The sequence below is a fragment of the Cavia porcellus genome, unplaced genomic scaffold (assembly GCF_034190915.1).
Source record: "Cavia porcellus strain 051 isolate PalLab524CR breed Dunkin Hartley unplaced genomic scaffold, mCavPor4.1 scaffold_1, whole genome shotgun sequence".
Classification (NCBI taxonomy): domain Eukaryota; kingdom Metazoa; phylum Chordata; class Mammalia; order Rodentia; family Caviidae; genus Cavia; species Cavia porcellus.
Window position 1 is genome coordinate 193,656,372 of NW_026947484.1, and position 14,842 is coordinate 193,671,213.

A 14,842-nucleotide genomic window follows, 5' to 3' on the forward strand; every position below is an offset into this window, starting at 1 on the left:
CATGCCTATAATCCCAGCACTCTGGGAGGCTGAGGCAAGTATGAGCCCAACCTGAGAAATTTAGCAGACTTTATATCAAAAAGAGTTACCGGTGCAGTTCAGTATAAAATTGCTGTGTTCAGTCTCCAGTACTGAAGGACAGCGGCAGATGGGGAGGTGTTTAGCCCCACATCTTCCTCTAGTTTCATCCTTGGCTTTTTACCCTTGCTGTTTCTTTCCTGCTTCACTTTGGCCTTAGACTCAGATCTACTGTGGCAAGGTCGAGTGCATGAGGGAAGAAATAAAGGTTGTATCAGTAGCCAAGGACTATCAGGCACTAGAGCAGGTTGGACTGCAAAGAGTTGAATCAGTTGGATCTCAAGGTTTTTCCAATGTGTTCAGCAACCTGGGTATCCAATCATGACCAAAAAAAAACTCAGTTCATGTCGGATTTTTTTTTTTTTTTTTTTTTTTTTTTTTTTTTTTTTTGGCTGTGTTTCGGTTTTTTGAGACAGGGTCTCACTGTGTAGTCCAGGCTGGCCTCAAGTTTGCTGCAAACCTGCATCACCCTCCCACATTGTAGGATTACACATGTGGGCCACCATACCTACAAAAAGTTCTATGCTTTTGCGCTTGAGTGACATGAAAGATCTTGTGGGTAGGCAGGACAGATGGTAAGTATTCAGAGAATGTTGGACCTGGAAACTCAGTGACTGCCCCACCAGACCCCTCAAATACAGAGGATCATGAAGCATCTCATAAACCCCTAAAGGTAACTATGGATGCTGTGGGAATTCAAGTGTCTTGCTGTAAGCAGTGGCTTCACCTCTATTCTTTCAAATAATTCAGGGTTGTTCCTTGTTTACAATTGTAGTTCTTATAAAAAGATGATATGACTAACATGCAGCTTATATATATTACAAGTCTGCATCAACACTGAAAGTCAACAAAACAGGTTTAGAAGGTGCATCGGATTGTTTCCTTGCTTTTGTTTTTGGAGACAGGGTCTCACTGTGTAGCTCAGGCAGCCTTGACTCACTGTGTAGCCCTGATGGCCTCCATCTCATCATCTTGCCTCAGCCTCTGAGTGCTGGACTGATGGTGTGCACCACCGTGCCCAGCTTGCTTTGTTTAATTTCAAGCATCAAAATGATAAGTATTCATACACAGTTTAAGACATATCAGCATAGTTTAAAATTAAGAAAGTATTGGGAGTTTCTTGTTTTTGTCTTTGAGACAAGGTCTTGAGGTATAGTTCTGGGACTCACTGTAGTCCAGGCTGGCCTCAAGTTTGCAGCAATCCTGCATCAGCCTCCCATGTTCTAGGATTATAGGTGTGGGCCACGAAACCAAACAAGAAATAAAGTTCTGGGGGCTGGGGATTTAGCTCAGCAGCATGAGCGCCTGCCTGGCAAACGTGAGGTCATCAGTTTGATTCCTGGTACAAAAAAAAAAAACATAGAACAGTTCTATGCTGTTCACAATTTTTTAAAATTCCCTTCATATCTATATAAAAGTAGACTAGTCATAATTCCTACCATCATCTATGTACTGCCAATGGAACCAGGACTTTTGGAAGCTAAGCCTTGACAATTCCAATTTGACATTGGCAAATTGCAAAACCAGAATAATAATAATATGCTTCAGGGGTTCTACTCCATCTCAGCTTCTGCTTCCTGCCTTTTAACATCGTCACTGTGTGTTTGCTGCCATTAACAGTTCTCAGTGTCACAGGTGTCCCTGGTCTCTAGATCTTTGGGGCCAGACTCTTGCAGACTATTGGCCATTGATAGTATCTCATCTTGATCCATTTTTCTGTAGCGAGGGTAAAGGAATCACATGGAATAAACATGGAAACTTCCAAAGGAGTGATTCAGTCAGGTGGCACTGCAAGGCCCTTGAGCTCTAGAAGGGACCCCCAATTAGGCTGTTTATTGTACCACCTGGGGGTCCCATGATGATAAAAGTGTTATTGTGGAAGGAAACAACCAGGCTCAAAAGTCCCAGTGAGAAGACAGGATCTGTATCTCAAGAGAATCCAGAAATAAACTACAGACTGAGAAAGGGGCAACTAGCAACTCTAACCTATTTTTCCTCCACCTTGAGCTCTACAAGGCCCAGCTGGGGCCTGTAGGAGTCATGGCAGGTAGGGAGCCCGAGAGGAGTGAGGCCTTTGGAATGAGAAAGTGTAACCAAGCCCAGAAGAGAGCACTAATTGTATATAATTTTTTTTTTAACTTCCTACTTTCTCTTTAACCCACTTCAGTGCAGTTTCTCTTTACATAACTTGTTAGAAAAGGTTTTGCCTTGGCTACAAAAGGAAATGGGGCCAGCCCTTTCAAGAAGTTGGAGAGAGGACACCTTTTAACAGGACGAAAAGAGTTGAGGATGGGTGTGTGTACAGATAGAGTGGAGAAGAAGCAGGAGTCCAGTTCTATAGCTGAGAGTAGGGTGAGGGAACATGGGAGATTGCTGTAGTAATTGGAAAAGATGACCAGGCAGGGCTGAAAGCCAAGGGCAGGCTGTCGGCAGTGAACTAGTGTATTATTAGTAGTGGGTATGTGAGCTTCAGCAGCATCCACTAGACAGAAAGAGTGCAGGAAAAGCACTCCAGCATTCTTCCAGACAGTTAAAACAGGTAGGAGCAATGAAAAGCTGCAGGTACAGGAATACCTGGCTGGATGGCCAGGAGGAAACGCCACTGAGTAAATGAAGGGGTAGGGGCATGGAAGGAACATGCAGGTAGATAATGGAGTCACCTAGGACCAGAAGTGTTGAGCATTCTTACCTTGCCTTAAGAGTGGTACCTGTATTTGTTAGTCTTGCAATGGAACTTCAGCATCTAATATGCCTACAAGTACACGTGGTGTGCTTCCCATAGCCAAGCAGACACCAAGTCCTGCTGATCTCATCTTCCAGGCCTCATCTTACAACAGTTTTGTGCTTTTACTCCCCTTCATCAAGCTCTCCTCCAAACCAAGTCACCTTCCCAGATAATTGCACAGTTATGTCCCTCTTTGAAGTCCTTGCCCAGATGTCACTTACTCTTTCCACTCATTAAAAGCTGCAAGTCTGCGCCTTTGACCTCCCTTACTGTGTCTGTTTCTCCATGTATGTTTTTACCTTCTAAATACAATTTCTTTAAAATAACAGTTGTGTTTATGTCTACCCCTGATGAGAATATAAGAATATAAAAGGCAAGAGTCTTTCACTGATGTAACTTAAGGATCTTGGATATCATTTGGCATTAGTAAGTAGGTGCTCAGTACATATTTAATGCGTGAGTGAATGCTGAACCTCCAATATGTGGCCACTCAGACTGACCTTCACTGGCATTCTCCTTTAGCCTCTCACGGCCAGATTGGACAGAAAGATCCAAATTAATTCATTGAGTGGCCTTATAGCTTAATGCTGTCTATGATTCAATCCATATTTAGCCTGGGCTCCTTGGATGTTGGGCCCTGGCCACATTAATGCTTCGTCACCCTTCCCAAGTGCTCTGAGATCTCTCTCTCCAGATCCTTCACTCTTACCATTCTGTCTGCTTGTAATTCATCAACGGTATTGAAAGGATACTGACACTAACTCCTGAAACTTCTCCAGGACCTACCTCCCCTTTCCTTGCCAGCCTGGTGCTCAGGAATCAAGCCTGATTTTGTTGGTCATCTCCAGATCCCAGTGGTTCCTGCTCTGAGTAGGCGATGTTCTGCCCGCACTTCTAGACGTAGACATAAGGTGGCAGCATTTGCAAAGGGATGGCCCTTGCCTCTCCTTTGCAGGTTCTGTGCAGATCCCTTGAAGCCCTAAATGCAAGATATATACAGTACTTTAATGTTCAGTTTTTCAGTCAATCACATGCAGGCTATAGCCACACATATATAGATTGTTTTGCTATTTTTTCCTCAGAGATGGGATTGTGGTTTGACAATCCACAGATTAGGAAAGTCCATTACTGCAGGAATCTGAGCTGTAAGACTGTTTAGGGGTGTTAAATAGCTGACCATATTAATGTTTTTGGTTGGATCACTGAACACAACTGTTTGCAGTCTCACTGTTTGAGTGTCCACTTTGTATGCTTTGATACTGTGATTTGAGCAACTATCTCTAAGATGATAATATGTAATCTATTAACCGGTGATTTCTTACTGTTGGTTTTTTTTGTTTTTTTATTTTTATTTATTTATTTTTTTTGTAGTTCTGTATTACTTGTACCCTTACACTGCTTTGTTTTGTTTTGTTTTTTCTCTTTTTCCTTTTAAATAAAATTAAAAAAAAAAAAAAGAAAAAGGAATCTGAGCTGCTTGCCCAGCCTTTATGGACAGGAAAGCTTCAAAGAAGTGGAGGCAGCTGGGTACAGTGGCACGTACCTATAACCCTGGCACCGGAGGAGGATAAAGCAGGAGGCTCCCAAGTTGGAGTTCTTCCTAGGCAATTTAGTACCATCCTGTCTAAAACAAAAGTGGGGCAAGGAACACAGCTCAGGGTAGTGCATCCCTTGGTTCAGTTTTCAGTACAGAAGCAGCAGTCATGGTAGTGGTGTAGTGATGCCAGTGTAAACTCTTTTTTTTTTTTTTTTTTCGTTTTTACCGGTACCGGGGATCGAACTCACGACTGCCTGCTTGCAAGGCAGGCACTTATGCCTGCTGAGCTAAATCCCCAGCCCCCCAGTGTAGACTCTTGAAGGATAGGTAGGAGAAAGGTGAACAAGACACGCAAGGTGAAGGGAAGGCACAAGCCAAGATAGGAAGTGAGAAGCAGGAAGATGATCACTGGAGTGTGAAGGTCAAGGCAAACAATGGGAGGAATACGGCTCAGAAGCCAGGCAGGGCTGGACTAGAGGCCTGTGTGCCTGCCCCGGAGCCTGGACTTTTAGAGGTGAAGGGGAGTCTGTGAAGGGGCTCCAGGAGGGAGGAGGCAGACTGCAGGCTGGGTTTCAGGGTGAGCACTCAGGTTGCTTTGCTGTGCAGAGTGCATTAGAGGCACAGGGCGGAAGCGGCAGTGATGCAGCTGCTGTGAGGAAGGTGGCAAGGCCAGCATTTTCACTGAGCAGGCCCTGGAGAAGGCCCAGCCAACAAGGGCATTCGGTGCCTGGCACTCTGAAGGGTTCTCAGACCTGGGTACTCCTGCCCATGGGAGCCACTGTCCTCTGTTCCTGGAGTTCCCTGGGCTCTATCCTAGCTCCTAGGATGATTGTGGCTGGAGCCGGGCTCTCCACCAGCTCCCATATGGAGGCCCCAGTGTCTGGAGTTCTCTCTGTGGGTAGTTCTGTCAGCCTTCATCTCATCCTACCTACCAGTCACTCAAGTGTCCTTAGGAGAGTGCCTGAGGTGATCCTTGGTCAGGGAGCCAGGGTGAGCATACTCATACCTGCCCTGCTGGGTCCATCACCTTCTACCAGAGTGTATCTCCTTCCTTTCCTCCCTGTCTCCCTCTCTCCTCTCCTTCACTCCCTCTCTCTTTCCTCTCTCCCTCCCCTCCTCCGTGTGTGTGTGTGTGTGTGTGTGTGTGTGTGTGTGTGTGTGTATGTGTATGTGCGCGCGCGCCATTGGCAGGATTGATGGAGGATTAATCTCCAGAAAGTAGAAGGACAAGGCATCGTTATAGTCTTGAATAGAAGGCCCAGAAGTAGGAGACCGCAGGAGTGTTTGGGAAGAGGAATGAATGCAGTGTAGTTAACAAGGCCTTGCATTTTCAGGTGAGGACCCTCAAGGCCAAGCTGAATCGTGACTGCGCTACAGGTTACAAACAAGCCGGAGGGCACCACATCAAGTTTTGCAGGAACTGGAAGAGTCACCTTCATTCAGAGTCTCATGAATATGCACAGAAACCTGTTGAATTATGCAGACAGACACGATGTAAATGGGTATGCAGATTTGGTGCTGCTCTTCTTGTTACTATGGAAACTAGAGAATAGCAAGGGGGCACACCCTGGGGAGAGCAGGCTAGAGAGACAGACCGGAGACTCCTCTGGCACTGCCTTTCCCACTCCTGATGTTTTGATCTCTTTTGCCCCTTGCTCTTTGTTGTCCTCTGCTTTGCTCTCTCCATCTCTCTGCCTCTGTTGGTCTGGCCATTCCCCACCCCCATCTGTCTTCACTCTTCCCCAGCTGGTTTTCTCTGTTTCCCAGTCCTGAGTTGCTCTGACTACCTCTGTCTCCATATCATGGCTCTCAGACCGAGATGCTGAGTTTGCCTCTGACTTCCTCTCTCCCTGTCTCTGTCTCTAATTCCATGCCGCTCCCTCTTTTGCATTTCCTTGTCTCTGCATCACTGGCTTCTGTCTCTCTAATGTCTGTTTTGGTGTCTGGCTGCTGTCTCTGAGAGTTTCTGTTTTCTGAACTTCCTCCTAAGCTCTCTCTTCTCTCTTGCTCAGATTCTCTCTCTGACACTCTTGTCCCAGTGCTTGTCTCTATCTGAGGAGGGAAGGAAGCTGCAGATCTGTCCTCACCTGATGGGATATTCTACCCCTGGCCCAGCTGCCCGCGTGTTCGAGGATTGCTAGGCACTCTTCCCGAGATGAATTTGTGTTCTGGATCTAGCCCCTGTCATAGTGTTGGCATGTGATTCCTGTGACAAGCCCAGGGTGGCTGTTAGGACGGAACTCTTGTCCCAGTCTCTGCCTGCTGTGTGACTTGCCCAGGGTTTCTGCCCCTCTGGGTTTATAGTCCCAGCTCTCTCTCTCCTTGAAGCTGGTGGGCACCTTGAGGCAATGAGACTTTGGGAATAGGAAATTCTTAACTGCTCACCTATCTGGCCCCCTGCCCAATAGCTGACGTGAGGGTCTGGCTGAGACCCAAGTGTGGGGGAGTCAGGGGCTAATTGAGATCAATCTTGGCCCCCAGAGAGGACTCCTTGCTGAGCCACGAAATAAGCATCAGCCTTTCTATGGCCTGTCCTTCCGTACTCCCGAGTGCTACCTCCTCAGCTGTCCAGTCCCTTGTTTCAGGTCTTCTGTTTGCCCTTACTTCCACTGTTTTACATTAGACGAACACCTTTCCACACCATGCCCTCTGTCTTTGCAGGTCCATGGTGACATAGAAAGGAAATCTGGACTTCTCCCAAGAAGGAGCTTTTTAACCAGGTGAAGCACATGGACTCTCCAAGCCCTCATACTTTCCTGTCTTTGACAGCCTCAGCATGAGAGTGCAGACTCAGGCAGCTGTGAAAGGCATAGATCAAGGATGAGAGAGACACAAACAGCAAGAGGCGAAGACAGGAGGAACTAAATCTATGAAGGCAATGTGTTTCCACACAGAGCGTGGGAATGGGTATGAGAGGTTTCAGGGAATTCTGAGGGCAGATGACACTTTCTGTGTGGGTGGAGGGTTTCTCCTTTTGGTCCTGGATTCTGGGCAGATGGCCTCACCTTCAGGCAGGCACTAATCATAGGATCTGGCTCCAGGCCAGGTGTGGGGGTAGCCGAAGCAGTCAAGACAAGTCCCCTCCTCCTAGAGGCTGTCAGGCCAAGCCCCCAGCTCTGTTGTCTAGCCAGGAAGGGCTGTAGACATGAATGCTTTCCCCACCAACCATGATTCACCCATGTTTAGTCAGGCCCAGGCATGATCCTACTGCTGGGAATTCCATATTTGAATTAAAAACCTCCCTGGATACCCCTATACCAGCCCACCCTAGCTGTGCTTAGGGGTTGGAGCAGAGTAAAGCAGGGATGCTAGGGGGTGAACTACAGACCTGCAAAACCAGGCACAAGTAGACCAAAGAGATAGAAAGAGGGGCCGTCAGGCTGAGACACAGGATAAAATATACAGTTGGGGGCCGGGGATTTAGCTCAGCAGCATAAGCACCTGCCTGGCAATCTCAAGATCGTGAGTTCAATCCTTGGTACCAGAATAAATAAATATACAGATGGAGTAAAAGATGTGACAGAGAAGAAGATACAAAGATATGGGCTGGGACCAAGGAAAAATCAGCATACCAAGGGGCTTTAGTAACTACCAGGCCAAGAGCTAAGCACTTGACTGGGTTATCTCAGTTTAATCTTTCCAACAGTCTTAGGAAATATGCACTATTATGATCCCATTTACTCCTGATGCAACTGAGGCCCATTTTACTTCTGAGGTAACTGAAACATTAAGTCACTTGCCTTAGGTCACAAAACCAGTAAATGATGGAGTTCAAACTTTACAATCTCACTGACAGGCCAGGAAGATAGACAAATGTGGAGACTGAGCCGGGGACAGATTCCCACAGCAGCAGTGTTGGGGAATCTAGAAATCCTGGAATCTTCAGGCAGCTGTTCATAGGGAGGGCCTTCCCATCAGGCTGATGAAAGTTCAGTTTCCAGCCCTTCCTGTCAGAGACAAGGACTGGGGGAGAAAAAGAGGGGGGGAAGGAAGAGAGATATCTGAGGAGGCAGAGAGATCAAAGGGACCCCAAGTCATGGAGACCTCCTCTCTCCTACGTGCAGCCTGTATTCTACCGCAGCTTCAGATCACCCAGCAAACATCTGGATGGGTTAGAATCCAGGCTTTGAGACCTCTTACTTCTTCATGTATTAAATTTCTGTCTCTGTCTCTGTCTCTGTCTCTGTCTCTCTCTCTCTCTCTGAGATAGAGGTCTCTCTATACAGTTCAGATTGGCTTTGAACTCCTTTGCCTCAGCCTCCTAAGTGCTGTGGTTACAGGTGTGCACCCCCTTGCCAAGCTCTTCTCCATGTATTTATTGAGTATGTACTTTGCTACTTGAGGGACCCTGCTGCCCTACATATACCTCCCGCTTTTCTCTTTTCTCTTTCACTGTTGAGAAATCCTTCCCAGTGTCTAACTTCAGTCCTCTCCCCCACACACAAATAATTCTACCCAAAAGGGATTAAAACTAAAATTTGGGGCACTTAAGGATGAAGCGATTAGCCTCGTATACACTGAAGTTGTCTAAGCCCAGAGACAGTCCTGGAGGGCTGGCTCTAGGTGCCTTCTGGTTGGAGGCGCCTTCTAGTTGGTTTGGGAAGGAGGTCAACGGCCCAGCTGGTGGGGGCCTGGGAGAGCCAAGCTGTCAGCAGCAGGGAGGATTGGGGTGAGAAGAAAACCAGGAGCTATCCTGGGGGAGCCAGGGAGTTGGCGTTATGGTTTCTAATGTCTCAGTCCTGGTTTCAATTACTCCCAGGGTCCCCAGGGTTCTCTGACCACTGCATGCTCCTGAGCTTGGGGGAGGCTCAGGAGCCTCCTGGGAAGTCCAAACACCAGGCGCTCAGGCATGGAAGGCAAGGGGCCTCTCTTCTGTCCCTGTGCCTGGCTCCGAGAGGCTCCAGACTAAGCAAGGCTCCAGGCACAGCAGGGAGTGTGGAGAAGGAAGGGTCCACACTCTGCTCACAGACTCCTATGGCAGGGTTTACAGTGGCCAGCTCCGTATCCCCAGCCTGTCCCACTGGCTCTGCCCCAATTCTGACTGCTAAAGCACCAGCCTCCATTTTAGTCTCCTGACAATGCTGATTCCTGATTCCCTTCCTCTGGGCCCACTGCACCTTCCTTTCTTGTGGGAGCCTCTCATCTTCCCTCTCTGTCTTTTAATCATGGATCCTAGGGTTTCAGCCTTCGTCCTCTCCTCCTTCCCTTTGTTGTGATCTCTCTCTCCTACTCTCACCATTCCCCATCGTCACCTTAGTGCCCAGGTTAGCCTGGGACTTTCAGGAATGCCCTGGCCTCCACATTTGTTGGGTGCAAGGGGTGCCGGAAACTGTTGATCAGGAACCGTACACCTCTAGCCAGCCCTTGCTTAGTTTAGGGACTTCTGGGCCATTCCCATCCGTGCCCTGGCTAACCATCATTCTACCAACCCTCAGCTGGACACATCAAGGCCCTCCTCTCTCCCAGCTCTGAATGACACCATCATTACCCAGATCCTCATGCCAGAAGCCTGTGCTTTTGTACACAGTGTTCCCTCTGGGCCTGGCACACAGTAGGTACTAATAAATGTCTGTTGAACTGAATTTAATTCAATTTTCTCTCTTGGATTCCCCTTCTGCCGCTGTTTCCTTGGGACTGGATATCTCTGGCATTTCTGAATTTTCTCTGTCCTCTCAAGCGTCAGAGTTGAGTTTCTGGGGGCAAGTTGAGGCCTTTCATTCTCTCTTCCCTGCCCCAGCGAATCAACAGGCTAGCCAGGAATGGAGCCCTGATGGTAAAGGGGGAGAACTGATCTTGGAGGTAACTTGCCCTCCATCCTTCCTGAAAAACCCAGTTCTAAGGGAGGCAGCTGACAGCAGCAGGGATCAAGGTCAGACCGCACTGGCACTGGGTGGGAGCAATCCTCTGAGGATACTTGGCTTCACTGTGACAAATGAGAGAGGGGACCAGAGCCCCTTGGGACGGAGAGGCAAGGCGGGGTTATGTGTTTCTGAGCAGGGAATTGGTTTCATACCAATTTTTGCAAAATGAAAAATCACTTCTGTGATTTTGCAGGTCTGTGTCCCTGTTCTTGCTTTCAAGGAGATGGAGTTCCCTGATTCTAAGTTCCCTCACATGCCCTGTTCCTTTCCCAACCTTGGGATTACCCATGAGGAGGGTCTGGGAGAGCAGACACAGGACTAAGTGTGCAGGGTTGTGTTCTCAAGTGTGTGTGACATGAGGGTTCACGAGGGCACATGGAAGCAGATGGAAAAGATGAAGCTGAGTGTCCCTTCTCCCTCAAGGTCCTGTCCTTTCCAACCCTGTGGCCTTTGTCCCAGGTCAGGCTAGAGGGCTGATCCTCCTCCCAGCAGCTTCAGTGATCTCTCTAAGTCTCAAGTGTGCTTCCATTCCTCACCTATTTTATGTCCTTCCAGGCCTCTGTGCCTTTGGCACCAAAGGCATTTTAGGATGTGGTCTCAGCGGCTCAGACTGTCTCAGCCTGCCTGCTGGGCCTCAGCTTACTCTCTCACTGGTACTAAATCCCTCTCTGGTCCATAAACGGTGCAAGGTGCAACCCGTTCAGCTGGGCTCCCTGCCTTGTGCCCCGGGATGCATAGGTCAAGATCCTCCTACTCCCTTGCTTGCATCATTCATTCAGTGATTATTTAATCGCTTTCAAGTGTTTTCTAACACCTGCCCTATGCCAGACCCAGCTGTAGGCACCAGGAGTTCGAGGCCACAGAGCTGCCCTCAGGGAACTTGCAGGCCCCACACAGCTAACTAGGTAACTGGACCTCACATTGGCCCCTCCAAGGCACAACAGTGTGGCACTATGACAGAAGACCAAGGGGCTTAGAGTAGGCCTCTCTCAGGTGCCACTTAGGCTAGGCCCTCAGCTGAGGGGCTAAGAAGTTAGACAGAATGCTGCATGAGCAAACTATATCCTTATCTAGCTTGGGGAGGTGGGGTAGGGGCAGCATCTCACCATGAACTCATGATCCTCTTGCCTTGCCTCCCGAGTAGCTGGAATTATACGTATGCACCATGGTACGTGGCATCTAGGTATTTTTAGTACCTGTTCTTTTTGACTAGAATGTGAGCCATGTGAGGGTAGGGGATTTTAAAACCTTTTTGAGGCAATAAGCACAAACCTTAAAGGTACAGGTCAACTTTTGGATATCCCTTCTTTTCTTTCTTCCATTTTGTTTTGCTGTTTGAGACAGGGTCTTGCTGTTAGTTCAGACTGGCTATGAGCTAGTAGCAAACCTCCCATGTGCTGGGAGTATAGGCCTGCGCCACCACACCCAGTTAGTTGTGCCTATTTTTGAGCTTTATAGAAAAAAAAATCATTTAGTATGTTTTTTGTGTCAAGCTTTCCCCTCTTTGCTCCACATCTTGTCTGTGAGATTCAGGTGTGTTGCTGTGTGTAGCCATAGCTGGTTCTTTTCCATGGCTGTATCACAGTGTCGCTATCTGGGTTGTTTGCACTGGGTAGCTATTATGAATAAAACTGCTATGAACTGATCATATACTCATCATATTCCTGATGAGTATGTCTTATCAGTTTGGGGGAACGTATCTAGAAGGGAATTGCTCTGTTCTAGAATGCACACATGTTGAGCTTGGTAGGTCCCACCAAAAAGCGCTCCGAAGTGGTGGTACTGACTGATGGCGCACAGTATATGGAATCTAGCAGTGCTGTTTGTTACAGAGAGCCAAGATGTTTGCCCCATTCACTGCTGTACTTTGATCAATGCCTGGTGTATAAAAGGTTCTCAATATATATTTATTGCTGCTTTTTGCCTGGTGTATAGGAGGAGCCATCCACTTTCCAGAGGCACTGCTCTGGCTCTAGCACTAACTTGCGGAGTGGCTCTGGGCAGTGACTGCTCTGGGACATTTGCCTGTGTGGAGCACAAGAGGGCCAGCTCCAGCTGGGTGCCAGCTGGGTGCTATGAGCTAGATACCTGTTCATTCATTTACTCTCCTTGTATTGCTTAAGAATGGCACTTTTTATGTGCCAACATAGCAAGGATATGATCTGTGATGTACCACACCCAGCCTCTTTCAAGTCAGCCAGAGCCGAAGGGTCACTGCCCATTTTGTCCCCAACTCTTTTCCTGGAGCCCGCTCCTCCTTCTGTCCAGCCCTGACCCCAGGAGGAGGGGGTCTGGACTGAGCTTGCAGATGGAAAATGTGATTAATAATCAAGAAAACATCCAAGAGGAAGAGACCAGGAAAACAACTCGGGAAAGGCTTCTCGTCCAGGGGAGGGGGGCCATGTCCTGGGCCTTGGGACAGCTCCGGCTGCCCTCCCGCCGCCCTTTCTGGGAAGCTGCCACAAGACTGGATAATTTTAGCCAAAAGGGGGGGGGGGAGCCACTCTATTTATTTAAAAAGATGGCCCCCAGTGTAAAATATGCTTCCCTGAAGGGCTTCCCCTACTCTGATACTCCCTCCTGGGGGTCCTCCTGCATGGTCAGACCAGTGGGAGGAGGGGGGCTGGAGATACTGCACTATGGGCAGAGGAGGAATTTCAACAAGAAATATTTTGTTTATTAACAGAGAACACAGGGGAAATTCCCTTTCTGTTGGGTCTGGGCAGCACAAGCGGACACTCAAAAGCTATTGTGAAAAGTGGAGTCTAAACTGCAAATTGGGGTGAGGGTTAGTGGAGGAGGGTGATAAGAGACTTTCTCCCCCTCCTTTCAGATTCCTGACTTCCAGGGGTTTCCTGAGCCATAATCCTTCCTCCTTCCAGGGATCTGATTCCCAATGCTTCAGGTTGCCCTCAGAATTCCTTTTTAGCGAAACAGGAGGAGCTGGGATTAGACTGGGGTTGGAACTTCCCACTGAGGCGGAAGAAAGGTCATCAAAGAGAGGTGGGTAGGTTTTAGGCCTATCTGATTAATTTAGAATTCTGATAGCATATGCTGGAATTGGTGGACAGGTGGGCAGAAATCTGAGGGGGGCTGGACCAGCAGTGCAAGCTCCTCCATCAGGGAGGACTTAGAAGTCTCTTGTGGAAAGGGAAGAGATCACTCCAGGCAACTAGGAGCAATTTCAGCTTAAATATTGTCCTCATGGCTTCAGCCTTCCCCGCTTCTCCATTTTTAGGATCCTTTGCCCTTTTCTGGTGCCAGAGGTTGGGCCAATCAGGGCACACAGAGGCAGCGCACAGCCATGAGTGAGATTCCAGGGCGAAGTCCAGAGCGGGGATACTGTGAGTGGACCCCAGGTGCTGCCCTGGGATGGAGCTGGGAGCTGTCTCAGGATGGAGAGGGTAAGTCGTCCCTGGGGAGCTGGGCTGGATGGCGAGCCTGCTGTGTGTGGGGGGTGCTCTGGGCCCCGATCCCTGGCTCGGCCCGGGGCTGGGTCGGGATCGGGTTTCTCGGCGCCTGGAGCCTCCGCGAGGCCGAGCTGTTCCCGGGCCCCGGCCAAGCCGCCCCGGGCGCTGGCACTGCGTGAGGAAGCAGGGGAGGGGGGTAAGGGGGAACAAGGAGGGGCTGTGAGGGCGTTTACGTAACTGCCTCCCCAGCCCGCCCCGACCCGCCAAACCCCAGTGTGATTGAGATCGTGTGTGCCTGTGTGACACACAGGGGACGTGGATGGCTGTGTGTGAACTGTGTGTATGTGCATGGCACGCATGATTCTGTGGCTCAGTCTCATCCTTTAACTTCTAGCTCAAACCAGGATCCTGAGTCCCAGCGTGCCACAGTGAGAGGGAACATACACACTCTCTTAGAGGCTGGGTGTGTGCCTTTATGTGGCCTTGTGAGCCTGAGTGTTAAGAGTGGCACTTTGCACAGCCAGAGATGTGCTCTGTGGTGACACCTCTGATGGCATAGCACATTAGAAACGGGTCGGATTTCCTGGAAAGGGGGCATAGAGTTGACATGTAGACTTCCTTTCCACAGAGACAGATCAGTAGAGAGGGTCTTTGTCCCCCAAAGGCCTGATTTGGCACAGCTGACTCCTGGGGTGGTGTGTGGTCTAACTTTTGGTCACTTGCTAGGGTGAAGGTGAAGTCAAAAGCCCCAGCCATGGAGCTTCTTTCCTTAGTGGCTATAAAACTCTAGGAACCCAAAGTCAAAGAAAACTTTCGCGTTTCTTAGAAGCTTACTGAATCTGGGATCCCCATTATTTGCAGGGTATGAGGGCTCTAGCCTGAGGGCGTAACTTCCTGCCAAACCCTCAGGGAGTCAGACTGGTGAAGATGGGGGAAGCAGAGAATGCACTCCCTGAGATGGGTCGGGAGAGAGTGGGGAGAGAGTTGGCTTAAGGACAGGAGCTCCACGCTAGGAGAAGGGGATTACTGCAGAGGCGAAAAGGCCAGAGACCAGAGGGTCAAAGAAAGCTGGAGTTCTGATGTGGCTGGAGCCTGCAGGGTTTTGAAGTCCGGCGGTGAGGAAACTCAAGAAAGGTGAACACCGAGGCTTAGAAAACTCAGCAGCTAGGAGGCAAGCAGAGCGTTGGAGATGGCAACGCAGAAAGTTTCCTTCCAGGCCGGGTAGGAGAAA

At 49.0% G+C, this 14,842-nt stretch overlaps 1 protein-coding gene across 2 annotated transcripts in view; it reads left to right on the top strand.

The window, feature by feature from the left end:
• The first annotated feature begins 5,723 nt into the window (after nucleotides 1-5,723).
• Nucleotides 5,724-14,842, top strand: part of Cntfr (ciliary neurotrophic factor receptor) — a 48,490-nt gene continuing 39,371 nt past the window's right edge. The window contains exons 1-3 of one of the 2 annotated variants that reach the window (XM_063226133.1): nucleotides 5,724-5,842; nucleotides 7,002-7,060; nucleotides 13,440-13,605. The gene's annotated coding sequence lies outside the window, so the exon portion shown is untranslated. The remainder of the gene's footprint in view (nucleotides 5,843-7,001; nucleotides 7,061-13,439; nucleotides 13,606-14,842) is intronic. The other variant, XM_013153430.3, reaches the window with a different exon arrangement.